Consider the following 14,132-nt stretch of genomic DNA (forward strand, 5'->3'; position numbering starts at 1 on the left):
TAGTTACGGGACAAAGACAAAGAAAGAAAGAGGCAGTTATTGTAGAATGAGAATGAGAGGGAAGCACAGGGAATTATGGGAGCAAAACAAGAGCAGTTAGGGAGGATTTCCTTGAGGAAGTAACTTCTGATTTAAATACTACAAAGAAAGTAAGAGACAGCCAGGTAAAGGAGGAGGGAGTGAGGCTAGACTTAGAGGGAAAAGGACCACCATGTGCAAGTGTTTGAGGCATAGGGCAAGCATGATATCTTCCATGAAGTTAGAGAATAGGGTCTGATGGGGATGGTGAGAGATGAATCTTAAAACGTACATTTTTGTACGTACGTTTGTACATTCAGACAACAATTTTGAATCACATTAGTTGATGTGCTAAGAAAGTTGAGTTTTGCTTACTAAGAACTGGGGAGCCATTTCGGGCAGAAGAATTATTTATTTCTATTTTGGAAGTGGTAAAGAATGGCTTACAGCAAGATATGGCAAAGTTTTTCTAAGCTAAATATTTTCAGCTTTGTGAGTCACATGGTTTCCATCTTGCTGCTGTTATTGTAGGACAGAAGCAACATCAGGCAATATATTCATAAGTAAACACGTGGACATCACTGTGTTCCAATAAAACTGTATTTACAAAATTAGAGGTCAGATTTGGCCATTACATTGTAGTTTGCTGAACCCTGATTTGAAAGGAAGTGAAAATCAAGAGACAAAGGGGCTGTTATAATAAGCCAATCAAGTATTGGTGGCAATTTGAAAGAATAAAGAGTTAATGGAAGTGAAAAGATGTAGGCAGATTTAAGACATCTATGGACCTTGGTGTAGATTACTGTGCTCTGACTGAGGACAGGATTAACTGGAAGAGCAGGTTGAGACACTGAAGTGGGGAAAAAATACAAATAAAAATATCACTATCCTGGTGGAGTTATTCAGTGGACAAGTGGGCATATTAAGTTTAGGTATTCAGGAGAGCAATTCAAGCTTGCCACAAGATTTGTTAGGTCTCAACATATATGAAGTATGATTCAATATTCCAAAAAGAGTAGGAGGAAGAAGAGTTGTTGAGGACTGGGAATGGGAGCTCAGAGGATGTAACAGAGAGCAGTGAGCTCAGCCCCTTAGCACAGCAGTCATTGCTCTACATAATTTCTCTGTACTCTGTTACTAGAAAATGATTCTTTTCAGTCTTTGGTCTTCCCCGAGAGCTCAGCTGGTAAAGAATCCACCTGCAATGCAGGAGACCCCAGTTTGATTCCTGGGTCCAGAAGATCCACTGGAGAAGGGATAGGCTACCCACTCTAGTATTCTTGGACTTCCCTGGTGACTCAGCTGGTAAAGAATCTGCCTGCAATGTGGGAGACCTGGGTTCAATCCCTGGTTGAAGATCAGGTTGGGAAAAGCCCCTGGAGAAGGGAACAGCTAACCCACTCTAGTATTCTGGCCTGGAGAATTCCATGGACTGTATAGTCCATGGGGTTGAGAAGAGTCGAACATGACTGAGTGACTTTCACTTAGCAGGCCCCACCTTCTGGCAACCAACAGTCACCGAATAACTATTAGTGGTCCTGCTCAGCCATTAGACTGCACAGCAGTGGGCCCCACCCACAACAGCCAACTGTTAGAGAATTCAGATAACACTGAAGGTGGTCGTGAGACGGAGAGAGAGATAAGAGGCGGATGCCGGCCTTTTTCCCAAGGCCCTTTAACTCATCTAAGCCTTGGACCAGCAGGTGAGCTGGGGGGACAAGAGAACAGGTTTAGGGCTGTGTTCTATAGGGCTTCAGAGTCCTCACCAAGGCCACCCACTAACCTTGGCCTAGGCCTTGAGGTAGTGGTGAACCTCTCTCCCATCCTGGTCTCTGAGATCTAATAGCAATGACAGTCTGCCTCTGTCAGTCTGTGGGACCTGATCTGCCTGTTTTGGGCGGCCTGAGGAGTGTGAGGGACAGTTAGGTTGGCCGCCTGGCTCCCTCAGCAATGATAGCTGGGCAGAGTCTGGGGTCCTGGCCCTGAGGGAGCCACCAACCGAGCTCTACATTCTCTTAGCCAGGACTGGAACTTTGGAGGGTGGAAGTTGTAACTTGGGACCTTGCCCTTTCTTATCAGGACAGGGAATAGCATCCATTTGGTAGAGATTTACAGGAATATCATTACCTGACCATGACCTGACTTCAAGAACAAAGAATCTGACATCAGGGAGTTTGCAACAACTAACCACACCCCTCCCTCACCTTTTTGATTTTAAAAGGGCTTTGCTGAAAGCTTTCAGTAACTTTGGGATTCTTAAAGGATGAACCACCCATCTCCTTGCATGACCCTGTAATAAACCTCTCCCCGATCCAAACTCCAATGTTTTAGTATTGTTTGGCCTTGCTGTGTGTCAGGCACATGGACATGGTGATGTTCGGTAACAGGGACACTGATACCTAAGAGGAGCAGGAAGCAATTTCTGTAAAGAGAGCTGAGAAATATAGAGACCAGAAATGATGTCATGGAAGATGCAGAAATAGAAAAAAAGGAAATAGAAAATCCACAGTATCTAATGCTATGTCCTTTGGTTTTTTTGGTCAATGACTAGATAATACACTATCAGAGGAGTGATAGGAAAGAAAGCCAGATTGTAATGAATTGAGGATGGTAAGGTATGAGGGTTGACATCTCTTTTTTGAGAAATAGGATTGTGAAATGGAAAAAATAGTCAGATGGAGATATTTGTGATGTATTTCAGTAAAGAAGGAAGAGTCTGAGCGACACCGTTCTAATGTGAAAATACTTAAGAGAAAGTATTGAAGACATACATAAAAAGACAGAAGTTGATGGAGGAAATTCTCAAAAAAAGAGGATGGAAATAGGTCTCATGGTCAAGGTCATGTACTTTTACCAAAGGTCACAGATTCTTCTATTGAGACAGGAAAGCAGAGATAGAAAAGGTACATCTTTTAGTGACTTAGTGGAGGGGCATGGCAGGAAGCTGAGAGCACTGTTTTCTCTAAGAAGTCTGAGACAGGGTCTTGGCTAAGAGGGAAGGGAATTTTGCTGTTACGAAATTTGAGGATATGGAGAAGGTTGAAAATATCTCTTTGGAAAACTCAGGAGGAAAGTGTTTTTGGCAGGTTGTCAGCTCATAAATGGTAAGCCTGGTTTTGGAATTTATGTTTTGAAAGTCTAGAACCACTGTTTGTTGATTATGCCATGCTGCCAGTGAGAACTTATACAATTTTACATTTATTTACATGGGACTATGTGTAACTATGCGTAACTATGCGTAACTTTGGCCAACTCGTGTGACGAGTTGATGCACTGGAAAAGAGTCTGATGCTAGGAGGGATTGGGGGTAGGAGGAGACGGGGACGACAGAGAATGAGATGGCTGGATGACATCACCGACTCGATGGACATGAGTTTGAGTGAACTCTGGGAGTTGGTGATGGACAGGGAGGCCTGGCGTGCTGTGGTTCATGGGGTCACAAATAGTCGGACACGACTTGTTAGAGTCCGGAGTCGCCCTTCCTTCAAAGGAACAGAGGACACTCACGATAATGCAAGACACACAGCGAGGTTTATTTCCAGCTAGCTGGGGTCCAAGTGTCTGCCCGACGCAGCGGGTTTCAACAAGGACCCTGAGCACTCAGAGCCAAGGGGTTATATAGCATTTTCAAATCATGATATTTCTAATTACCTAACTCACAGGAATTTTTCACACACACACACACAGCTGTGCATATCTCTATCCTGGTGTCTTAACGAGATAAACTTATCAGACCTGTTTACCTAATTTTCAGTGTCGCAGCCGCCCAGATTCTTGGTACTTAAGATTAACTTGTCTCCCAGGTTTTATCTAGTTCTTCTTCCCTCAAGTCACGTACTCAGTAAAAATGGTTTTTCTGGCCTCTAAGATGGCCGTTCTTATGCTAACCCCTTCTTACATTCCCCCCTTTTCTGTTCTTCAAACGGAGGAATCTTCCTCCGTGGGTAGAGCTGGATCCAGGGATCATTATACATCCTTACTCAAAAGCGATTTTAGGAATCTTTACTTAAAAACAACCTTATCTTAAAATGGAGTAACTTTGGTTTTACAAGCAGCAAGCAAAGTACAGAAGCAAAAATGCATTACAGGAGCATTAAGTTCTACATTAGGTCACAGCGTCTAATCTGAAATCACACCCATAATCTCATTTTTCAGGATATCTGGGAAATAGTTATTTCCCAGGATGTCTGAACCATAGCTACTCTATTTTGAGTTTTAATTGTTAAAAAAAAATTTTTTTTTTAATAGCCAAAGCAGATGTCACCATTAATGACGTCAGTGTTTTTCTAGGTATGAGAAGATACAAGAATTGGAACTCACAAAACCTTTTTCTGAAAAGATCTGACTATCTGAAGGCCTGTTCTGCCAGTTTTTTCAGAGCACAGAGTGCCTCATTCCTGATTTTCACCCTGAACTTCTTTCAGGGGGTATTGAAGGTCAGCAGCTTGCAATGGTCGTGACGTAATCTCTGTAGAGGCATCTGGAAAGTACCAACTTCCAGTCAGCAGGGTCCCTTCATAGCCGCATATCTGACCATGTGACACCATTTCATGGCCATTGTGTCCCGCGGTGCTGGGAAGGCTCATTCTCAGGTCTAGGGAAGCGATGGGCCACTCAGTGTGCTAAAATTGGACCAGGCCTTGCAAGTAGCAAAAGTCTCTGGACCACTGTCTTACTAGCCTCCTGGTCCAGGAAAATATTCCCTCTTGTTGCTTTTTCTCATACCCAGAGTCACATCATTACAATTATTGATCTCATATGGAACTGCATATCAGCATTATATCACAGGCTCAGTGAAACAAGTGACATAGAAAATAATATAGCCATAGCTAGCAGTTATTAGTAAAATAAGAATTATAAGTCAAGAACTTTTATTAGATAAAGCCTGGTATACCCCAAGTCACCTGACTTCATTTGTTAAATGACTATAGCCTGGTGTTAATCTCCTGGTTGTACATTATGGAGCATCTGACCTTTATCTGAAGATTGGTTACTGAGATAAGCCTTAGAAACTAACCTAGAGAGTCCTTTTTAATATTTAATACTGAATATTTTCCAGTTTACTTGAACCTGGAATTTATTATTTAATTTAGAATTATTTGATTTGTAAGCACTTACCCTTTTTAAAGCCAATTAAATAGAGCTCATTTACAAATTAACTTCAAAAATATTACTCAGAGACAAAGACATACCAAGACATATTAAGACAGACACAGTGCAAGTCTTTAGTCATGAATTAGACATTACAATATAAAATTTACTAGTTTATAAAAACAGTTGGACCGTTCTATAGGGGGTCAGCGGAGGGACCCCGTAAACAATAAAAGGGCATAAGGAAGGAGAGTCACCCAGTCCCCGCCAGTCTCTATTGCCAATTTTGCCAATGTTTCCTTTAGGGTCTGATTCATCCTTTTTACTTGACCCGAGCTCTGGGGATTGTATTCGCAGCGTAATTTTCATTTAATCTCCATAGCCAAAACCAATCCCTGAACAACTTCATCTTAGCCAAATTCCTTGGTCTCCGGGCAGCTGCTTGGAGGCCTGCCCTAAGAGTCTGGCGGTACACTCGGAGATGCTCCCTACCTTCTGCGTGCTCAAAGTCCCACTGGGGCCGGGTCAATGGAAATCCCTCATCAATTAGGTTCGGCTGCATTGTGGGCCTCCCGTCCACACGAGGGACATGTTTCCGAGCTTCCGATAGAATCCGCTCCCATTCTTCCGTGGTGAAGAGCACCTGTAACAGCTACTGACAGTCATCCCAGGTGGGATTATGGGTGAAAAGGATAGAAACAAAAGGCTTTATCCATGCTGGTGGGTTTTCCACCAGATCTTGCCAGACCAGGATATAGGGCATCTGGTCCGGGTGGCCGGAAGGGCTGGGCATGAGAACCTTCCCCCAACAGCCCGGATGGTGGGCAGGCTGAAGGTTCCCTCTCTCGGCCACCCAACATTAAAAGTGGGCCACTCCGAGGAGCAGAGCGTCACCAGCTTATTCCTCTTCACTAGCAGGGACAAGTCTTGCACCCTAGATTTAAAGTCAGAGAAATGATCCATCATGAGGGAGAGCAGGGTAGAACTTCCTTGATCCATGACCACAGAATAGATTACGGGAGAGAAAAGACACAGGAGAGAGACAGAGACAAGGCCGGCACACACGATAACACGACAAACGGAGGACAGACAAACGTCGGCCGAAAACACACTACTAGGTCTCTGAGACCTCTGAGGCTTCCTGCAGTTTAAAGTAACCTTACCGAAGGGCGTCCACCGTCCACTGAATCCGGATCGGGAGAGACCTCCTCTCTCCCGCAGAGCCAGCTGCCTTCCAGCGCGAATGCTGGGCCTTGGCCTTACGCTGGCTACGGCGATCAATTTGCCCCTGCACAGACCTTGCAGAGCCAGAAAAAGACAAGGGATACAATTCCAGCTAACACACAAATTCGAACCGAGCTTTTCAACACCCACTGGCCAGTCCTCCACACCACATTCACAGGCGCCGTCTCATTCACACAACACTCAGGACCCTTACCTAGGGTTCCAAACGGCGTCCACTGTGGACGTCGTTCAGGCACCCCTTCGTCGGGGACGTCTCCCACGACTTCCAGTAATGGAGCCTCCAGGGTCGTAACCCGCTCCTTCCCTTCCACGAGAATTCTCAGTTGGGACCGGGCAGAGACCTGTTTCAGTCCCTCCGGTCGAGGACCTGTTTCAGTCCTCCCCTCTAGGAGGTGGCCAAACCTCCTGCCGCGGCTTTTGTGCAAACCTCAGTATCGGAGGTTGTCTGTCTCTTTGAGGAGGGGTCTTGGGATCCCGGACGAGCCCCCAAATGTTAGGGTCCGGAGTCGCCCTTCCCTCAAAGGAACAGAGGACACTCACGATAATGCAAGACACACAGCGAGGTTTATTTCCAGCTAGCTGGGGTCCAAGTGTCTGCCCGACGCAGCGGGTTTCAACAAGGACCCCGAGCACTCAGAACCAAGGGGTTATATAGCATTTTCAAATCATGATATTTCTAAATTACCTAACTCACAGGAATTTTTCACACACACACACACACACAGCTGTGCATATCTCTATCCTGGTGTCTTAACGAGATAAACTTATCAGACCTGTTTACCTAATTTTCAGTGTTGCAGCCGCCCACATTCTTGGTACTTAAGATTAACTTGTCTCCCAGGTTTTATCTAGTTCTTCTTCCCTCAAGTCACATACTCAGTAAAAATGGTTTTTCCAGTCTCAAGATGGCCGTTCTTATGCTAACCCATTCTTACAAATTCTAAAGGAAATCAGCCCTGAATATCATTGGAAGGACTGATGCTGAAGCTGAAGCTCCAATACTTTAGCCACCTGATAGAAGAATGGACTCATCTGAAAAGACCCTGATGCTGGGAAAGATTAAAGGCAGGAGGAAAAGGGGATGACAGAGGGTAAGATGGTTGAATGGCATCACTGACTCGATAGACATGAATTTGAGCAAGCTCTGGGAGCTGGTGACAGACAGGGAGGCCTGATGTATTGCAGTCCATGGGGTCACAAAGAGTCTGATGTGACTGAACGACTAAACTGATGTTAAGAAAAATCAGAATGAAGGGTCGAGTTCTCAGAAGTAGGCCCCCTATAGTTACGCATCAGTTCAGTTCAGTTCAGTCTCTCAATCTGTAAGAATGGGTTAGCATAAGAATGGCCATCTTCAGTTCAGTTCAGTTCAGTTCAGTCGCTCAGTCGTGTCCGACTCTCCGCGACCCCATGAATCACAGCACGCCAGGCCTCCCTGTCCATCACCAACTCCCGGAGTACACTCAAACTCATGTCCACAGAGTTGGTGATGCCATCCAGCCATCTCATTCTCCGTCGTCCCCTTCTCCTCCCGCCCCCAACCTTTCCCAGCATCAGAGTCTTTTCCAGTGAGTCAACTCGTCTCATGAGGTGGCCAAAGTATTGGAGTTTCAGCTTTAGCATCAGTCCCTCCAATGAACATCCAGGATTGATCTCCCTTAGAATGGACTGGTTGGATCTCCTTGCAGTATAAGGGACTCTCAAGAGTCTTCTCCAGCACCACAGTTCAAAAGCATCGATTCTTCGGCGATCAGCTTTCTTCACAGTCCAACTCTCACATCCATACATGACCACGGGAAAAACCATTGCCTTGACTAGACGGACCTTGGTCGGCAAAGTAATGTCTCTGCTTTTTAATATACTATCAAGGTTGGTCATAACTTTCCTTCCAAGGAGCAAGCGTCTTTTAATTTCATGGCTGCAATCAGCATCTGCAGTGATTTTGGAGCCCAAAAAAAACAAAGTCTGACACTGTTTCCACTGTTTTTCCATCTATTTCCCATGAAGTGATGGGACCAGATGCCATGATCTTTGTTTTCTGAATGTTGAGCTTCAAGCCAACCTTTTCACTCTCCTCTTTCACTTTCATCAAGAGGCTTTTGAGTTCCTCTTCACTTTCTGCCATAAGGGTAGTGTCATCTGCATATCTGAGGTTATTGATATTTCTCCATCTTAGAGGCTGGAAAAACCATTTTTACTGAGTATGCGACTTGAGGGAAGAAGAACTAGATAAAACCTGGGAGACAAGTTAATCTTAAGTACCAAGAATGTGGGCGGCTGCAACACTGAAAATTAGGTAAACAGGTCTGATAAGTTTATCTCGTTAAGACACCAGGATAGAGATATGCACAGCTGTGTGTGTGTGTGTGAAAAATTCCTGTGAGTTAGGTAATTTAGAAATATCATGATTTGAAAATGCTATATAACCCCTTGGCTCTGAGTGTTCGGGGTCCTTGTTGAAACCCGCTGCGTCGGGCAGACACTTGGACCCCAGCTAGCTGGAAATAAACCTCGCTGTGTGTCTTGCATTATCGTGAGTGTCCTCTGTTCCTTTGAGGGAAGGGCGACTCCGGACCCTAACATTTGGGGGCTCGTCCGGGATCCCAAGACCCCTCCTCAAAGAGACAGACAACCTCCGATACTGAGGTTTGCACAAAAGCCGCGGCAGGAGGTTTGGCCACCTCCTAGAGGGGAGGACTGAAACAGGTCCTCGACCGGAGGGACTGAAACAGGTCTCTGCCCGGTCCCAACTGAGAATTCTCGTGGAAGGGAAGGAGCGGGTTACGACCCTGGAGGCTCCATTACTGGAAGTCGTGGGAGACGTCCCCGACGAAGGGGTGCCTGAACGACGTCCACAGTGGACGCCGTTTGGAACCCTAGGTAAGGGTCCTGAGTGTTGTGTGAATGAGACGGCGCCTGTGAATGTGGTGTGGCGGACCGGCCAGTGGGTGTTGAAAAGCTCGGTTCGAATTTGTGTGTTTGGAGACCAGTACTCAGTTTTGAACAAATCTACGGAGCCCTTATCTCAGAAAACCAGCCTGGTGCAGGGGGCAACTGGGTCCAAGGCTTATCGATGGACCAGTAGGCGCCAGGTGGACTTGGGCCGCCACCAAATGACCCACTCTTTCCCGGTTATCCCTGAATGCCCGGCCCCCTTGCTGGGGCGTGATCTCCTAACCAAGGTCTGGTTCCGTATTCACTTTGAACCAGACGGCATCAAGGTGATGGACGGCCAAGGACAGCCCCTTCATGTCTTGACCCTGTCCCTTGCGGATGAGCATCGCCTATTTGCCCTGCAGGACTCTTCCCTGCCTGAGTGGCCCCATGAGATGGACTACTGGCTTAAAACGTACCCTCAGGCATGGGCAGAGGTAGCGGGCATGGGTCTGGCGGCCCACCGAGCACCAGTAGTGGTCGAACTTAAGGCCTCAGCCCAGCCTATCCAGGTCCGCCAGTACCCCATGTCCACTGAGGCGCGGAAAGGGTTGCCCCACACATTAACCGCCTCTTAGAAGCTGGAATACTGAAATTCTGCCACTCTGCCTGGAACACCCCACTTCTTCCCGTTAAGAAACCAGGGGGAAAGGATTACAGGCCAGTCCAGGACTTGAGGGAAGTAAATAAAAGGACCGAGGACATCCACCCTACAGTCCCCAACCCTTATACCTTACTAAGTCATTTACCCCCCTTGCATGTTTGGTACACCACCCTAGACCTAAAGGATGCTTTTTTTAGCATAGCCCTGGCACCCAGTAGCCAACACATTTTTGCCTTCGAGTGGCAATATGGCAACACTGGAACCCCTGGACAGTTGACCTGGACTAGATTACCACAAGGGTTCAAAAACCCTCCTACCCTATGCTATCTTCCGGGTTCGAAACTCCCCATATGTGCACGGATTGACTCCATTTGATATCATGTATGGGAGACCACCCCCCATTATTGTCTGTACTCTACCGGACCGAGACCCTAATGTGGCCCCAAATTATCTGGCCAGTCTAAAGGCCCTACAGGAGGTCCAAAGTGAGATCTGGCCCCCGGTGCACTCTTTGTATGAGACCAAGGACACACTGAACCCGGAACATGGCATTGTCCCAGGGGATTGGGTATGGGTAAAGAGACACAAAACCCGAACCTTAGAAGAAAGATGGAAGGGTCCTTATGTGGTTGTTCTGGTCACCCCAACCGCCCTAAAGGTTGACGGCATTGGGCCTTGGGTCCACCACTCTCACGTATGCCGAGCCACGCAGCCGGAGCAGAGACAAGCCAGGGAGTGGACCGTGCAACAGCACCCTGATAGCTCCCTGAAGCTACAGCTCTCCAGACCCCGGGAACACATCGAATCTCCCACCCGGCCCGATGATGAAATGGCTACTGATCCTGACCCTGCTCAACAACTGGGAAAGGAATTACGCCGAAACCAATCCTCATCAACCTTACAAACAGACGTGGATCCTGACTGATGGAGAAACTGGTAGGCCTCTCTACGAGACCTCCCACGTAGCCCTACTATCTACATGGTGGCCAGACTTGACCTTCTGTTTCAGAGACATTAACCCTGCTTACAAGTCCACGGCATCCGATTTAGCCCGCAGCTATGGATTTTATGCCTGCCCAGGACACTCCAAGGGCCGGCAATGTGGGGGGGGGTCCAGTATTCCTTCTGTAAGAGTTGGGCCTGTGTCACTTCTAATGACGGGGATTGGAGGTGGGCGGTTTCGCGACCAAACTCTCTAAAATTTGCTTTTGTTAACCAAGGGGCGCCTAGAGGGACAGTTGTCCCTCTCCCTCGAGGCCCCTGTTCCCCTCAAGATTCAGACAGGATCCGGGCTCGGTTTACTGACGAAGGAAAGCAGGAGGGGGTTCAGGGTTGGATCCAAGGAAAACAGTGGGGAATAGTGTTTTACAAATACGGGGGGCATGCGGGATCCACTATTGTTGTCAGATTAAAGGTTGAGACAACCCAGACAGGCAGTGCTCCAGTGGGCCCAAATGAGGTGTTGGCTCCTCCTGCTCCTCCCACCCCTACCAAGAGCTCAGGTAGCAAGGACACCTCACAAGAGGCCATGAAACCCCAGACTGAGACCTCTGTAACCTCCCCGACACCTGCCACACAGACCGCCGTGGACCCCTTATGGAAGCTGGTGCGCACTGTATATGAGACCCTTAACGCCACCAGTCCTAACCTCACGGCCTCTTGCTGGCTATGCTAGGATGTCAAGCCTCCATTTTACGAAGCTACAGGACTAAATACCACCTATAATGTGTCACCTGATACCAACCCCTCTCAGTGTTCATGGGGGGACCGAAAAGTCGGCTTGACTCTGCAGCAGGTGAACGGTAGCGGGATCTGTCTAGGAAAAGTGCCACAGAATAAACAAGGTTTCTTCCATAAACAGCGCCCCTAGCTGGAAAAGTGACTCAAAGTGGCTTATCCCAAAGAGTGACGGGTGGTGGATATGTACCAGGACTGGCCTCACCCCGTGCCTCTCAACCTTGGTCTTTGACGCATCTAAAGAATTCTGTGTCCTGGTAACTGTGATGCCCTGCATCCTTTACCACCCTGAGGAAAGCATCTCACTGGAGTAAAGGCACAAGTGAGAGAAGTAAGAGAGAGGCCATCACTGTTCAGCTTAGGAATGGCTGGAGCCGGGACCGGCATAGCCTTCCTGGCACATACAGGTATGACCTCCCTAGGGGCGGCCATAGATGAAGATTTAGAAAGGATAGAGACCTCTATTAGTCATCTAGAAAAATCTCTCACCTCCCTATCCGAGGTAGTACTCCAAAATAGAAGAGGGCTTGATTTGTTGTTCCTCCAACAAGGGGGGCTATGTGCCACGCTAGGAGAAGAATGCTGCTTTTATGCTGACCACACGGGAGTAGTAAAAGAATCCATGGCTAAGGTAAGAGAAGGATTAGCCAAGAGAAAAAAAGAAAGAGAGGCGCAGGAGAACTGGTTTGAAGCTTGGTTTAATAAGTCTCCCTGGCTCACCACCCTAGTTTTTACCTTAGTTGGCCCAATTGTGTTGTTTCTGCTTATTATAACATTTGGCCCTTGCATTCTGCATAAGCTTATTAAGTTTGTAAAAGATCGTGTTAATACCGTCTAACTCATGGACTTGAGACAACAGTATGAAGGGTTACCCACTTCCAAAGACCCCTACAGCTGCCCTGCAAATGAGGAAGATTCCTCCGTTTGAACAACAGAAAAGGGGGGAATGTAAGAATGGGTTAGCATAAGAATGGCCATCTTGAGGCCGGAAAAACCATTTTTACTGAGTATGTGACTTGAGGGAAGAAGAACTAGATAAAACCTGGGAGACAAGTTAATCTTAAGTACCAAGAATGTGGGCGGCTGCGACACTGAAAATTAGGTAAACAGGTCTGATAAGTTTATCTCGTTAAGACACCAGGATAGAGATATGCACAGCTGTGTGTGTGAAAAATTCCTGTGAGTTAGGTAATTTAGAAATATCATGATTTGAAAATGCTATATAACCCCTTGGCTCTGAGTTCTCGGGGTCCTTGCTGAAACCCGCTGCGTTGGGCAGACACTTGGACCCCAGCTAGCTGGAAATAAACCTCGCTGTGTGTCTTGCATTATCGTGAGTGTCCTCTGTTCCTTTGAGGGAAGGGCGACTCCGGACCCTAACAAATTGACTGGTTTGATCTTGCGGTCCAAGGGACTCTCAAGAGTCTTTTCCAACACCACAGTTCCAAAACATCAATAATTCAGTGCTCACCTTTCTTTATGGTCCAACTCTCACATCCATACATGACTACTGGAAAAATAGCTTTGACTAACTAGACAGAACTTGTCGACAAAGTAATATCTCTGCTTTTTAATATGCTGTCAAGGTTGACTCACTGGAAAAGACTCTGATGCTGGGAGGGATTAGGGGCAGGAGGAGAAGGGGACAACAGAGAATGAGATGGCTGGACAGCATCACCGACTCGATGGACATGAGTTTGAGTGAACTCTGGGAGTTGGTGATGGACAGGGAGGCCTGACGTGCTGTGATTCATGGGGTCGCAAAGAGTCGGACATGACTGAGCGACTGAACTGAACTGAATAAGGTTGATCATGGTTTTTCTTTCAAGGAGCAACCGTCTTTTAATTTCATGGCTGCAGTCACCATCTGCAGTGATTTTGGAGCCCAAGAAAATAAAGTCTGTTACTGTTTCCATTATTTCCCTATCTATTTGCCATGAAGTGATGGGACCAGATGCTATTATCTTTGTTTTTTGAATGTTGAGTTTTAAGCAAGCTTTTTCACTCTCCTCTTTCACTTTCATCAAGAGGCTCTTTAGTTCCTCTTCTCTTTCTGCCATTAGGGTGCTGTCATCTGCATGTCTGAGGTTATTGATATTTCTCCCAATAATCTTGATTCCAGCTTGTGCTTCATTCAGTCCAGCATTTCTCATGATGTACTCTGCATGTAAGTTAAATAAGCAGGGTGACAAGATACAGCCTTGATATACTCCTTTCCTTATTTGGAACCTGTGTGTTGTTCCATGTCCAGTTCTAACTGTTGCTTCTTGACCTGCATACAGATTTCTCTGGAGACAGGTAAGGTAGTCTGGTATTTCCATCTCTTTAAAAGTTTTACACAGTTTGCTGTGATCCACACAGTCAAAGGCTTTAGTGTAGTCAATGAAGTAGGAGTAGATGTTTTTTTGGAACTCTCTTGCTTTTTCTCGGAGAAGGCAATGGCAAGCCACTCCAGTACACTTGCCTAGAAAATCCCATGGACGGAGGAGCCTGGTAGGCTGCA

At 46.7% G+C, this 14,132-nt stretch overlaps 1 pseudogene; it reads left to right on the plus strand.

Annotated features, from left to right (window-relative positions):
* Nucleotides 1–1,866: 1,866 nt before the first annotated feature.
* LOC129557138 (uncharacterized) lies at nucleotides 1,867–10,267 on the plus strand (annotated as a pseudogene).
* The last annotated feature ends 3,865 nt before the right edge of the window (nucleotides 10,268–14,132 follow it).

The sequence above is a fragment of the Moschus berezovskii genome, chromosome 7 (genome assembly GCF_049115385.1).
Source record: "Moschus berezovskii isolate FMDL1 chromosome 7, NW_MosBer_1.0, whole genome shotgun sequence".
Classification (NCBI taxonomy): Eukaryota; Metazoa; Chordata; class Mammalia; order Artiodactyla; family Moschidae; genus Moschus; species Moschus berezovskii.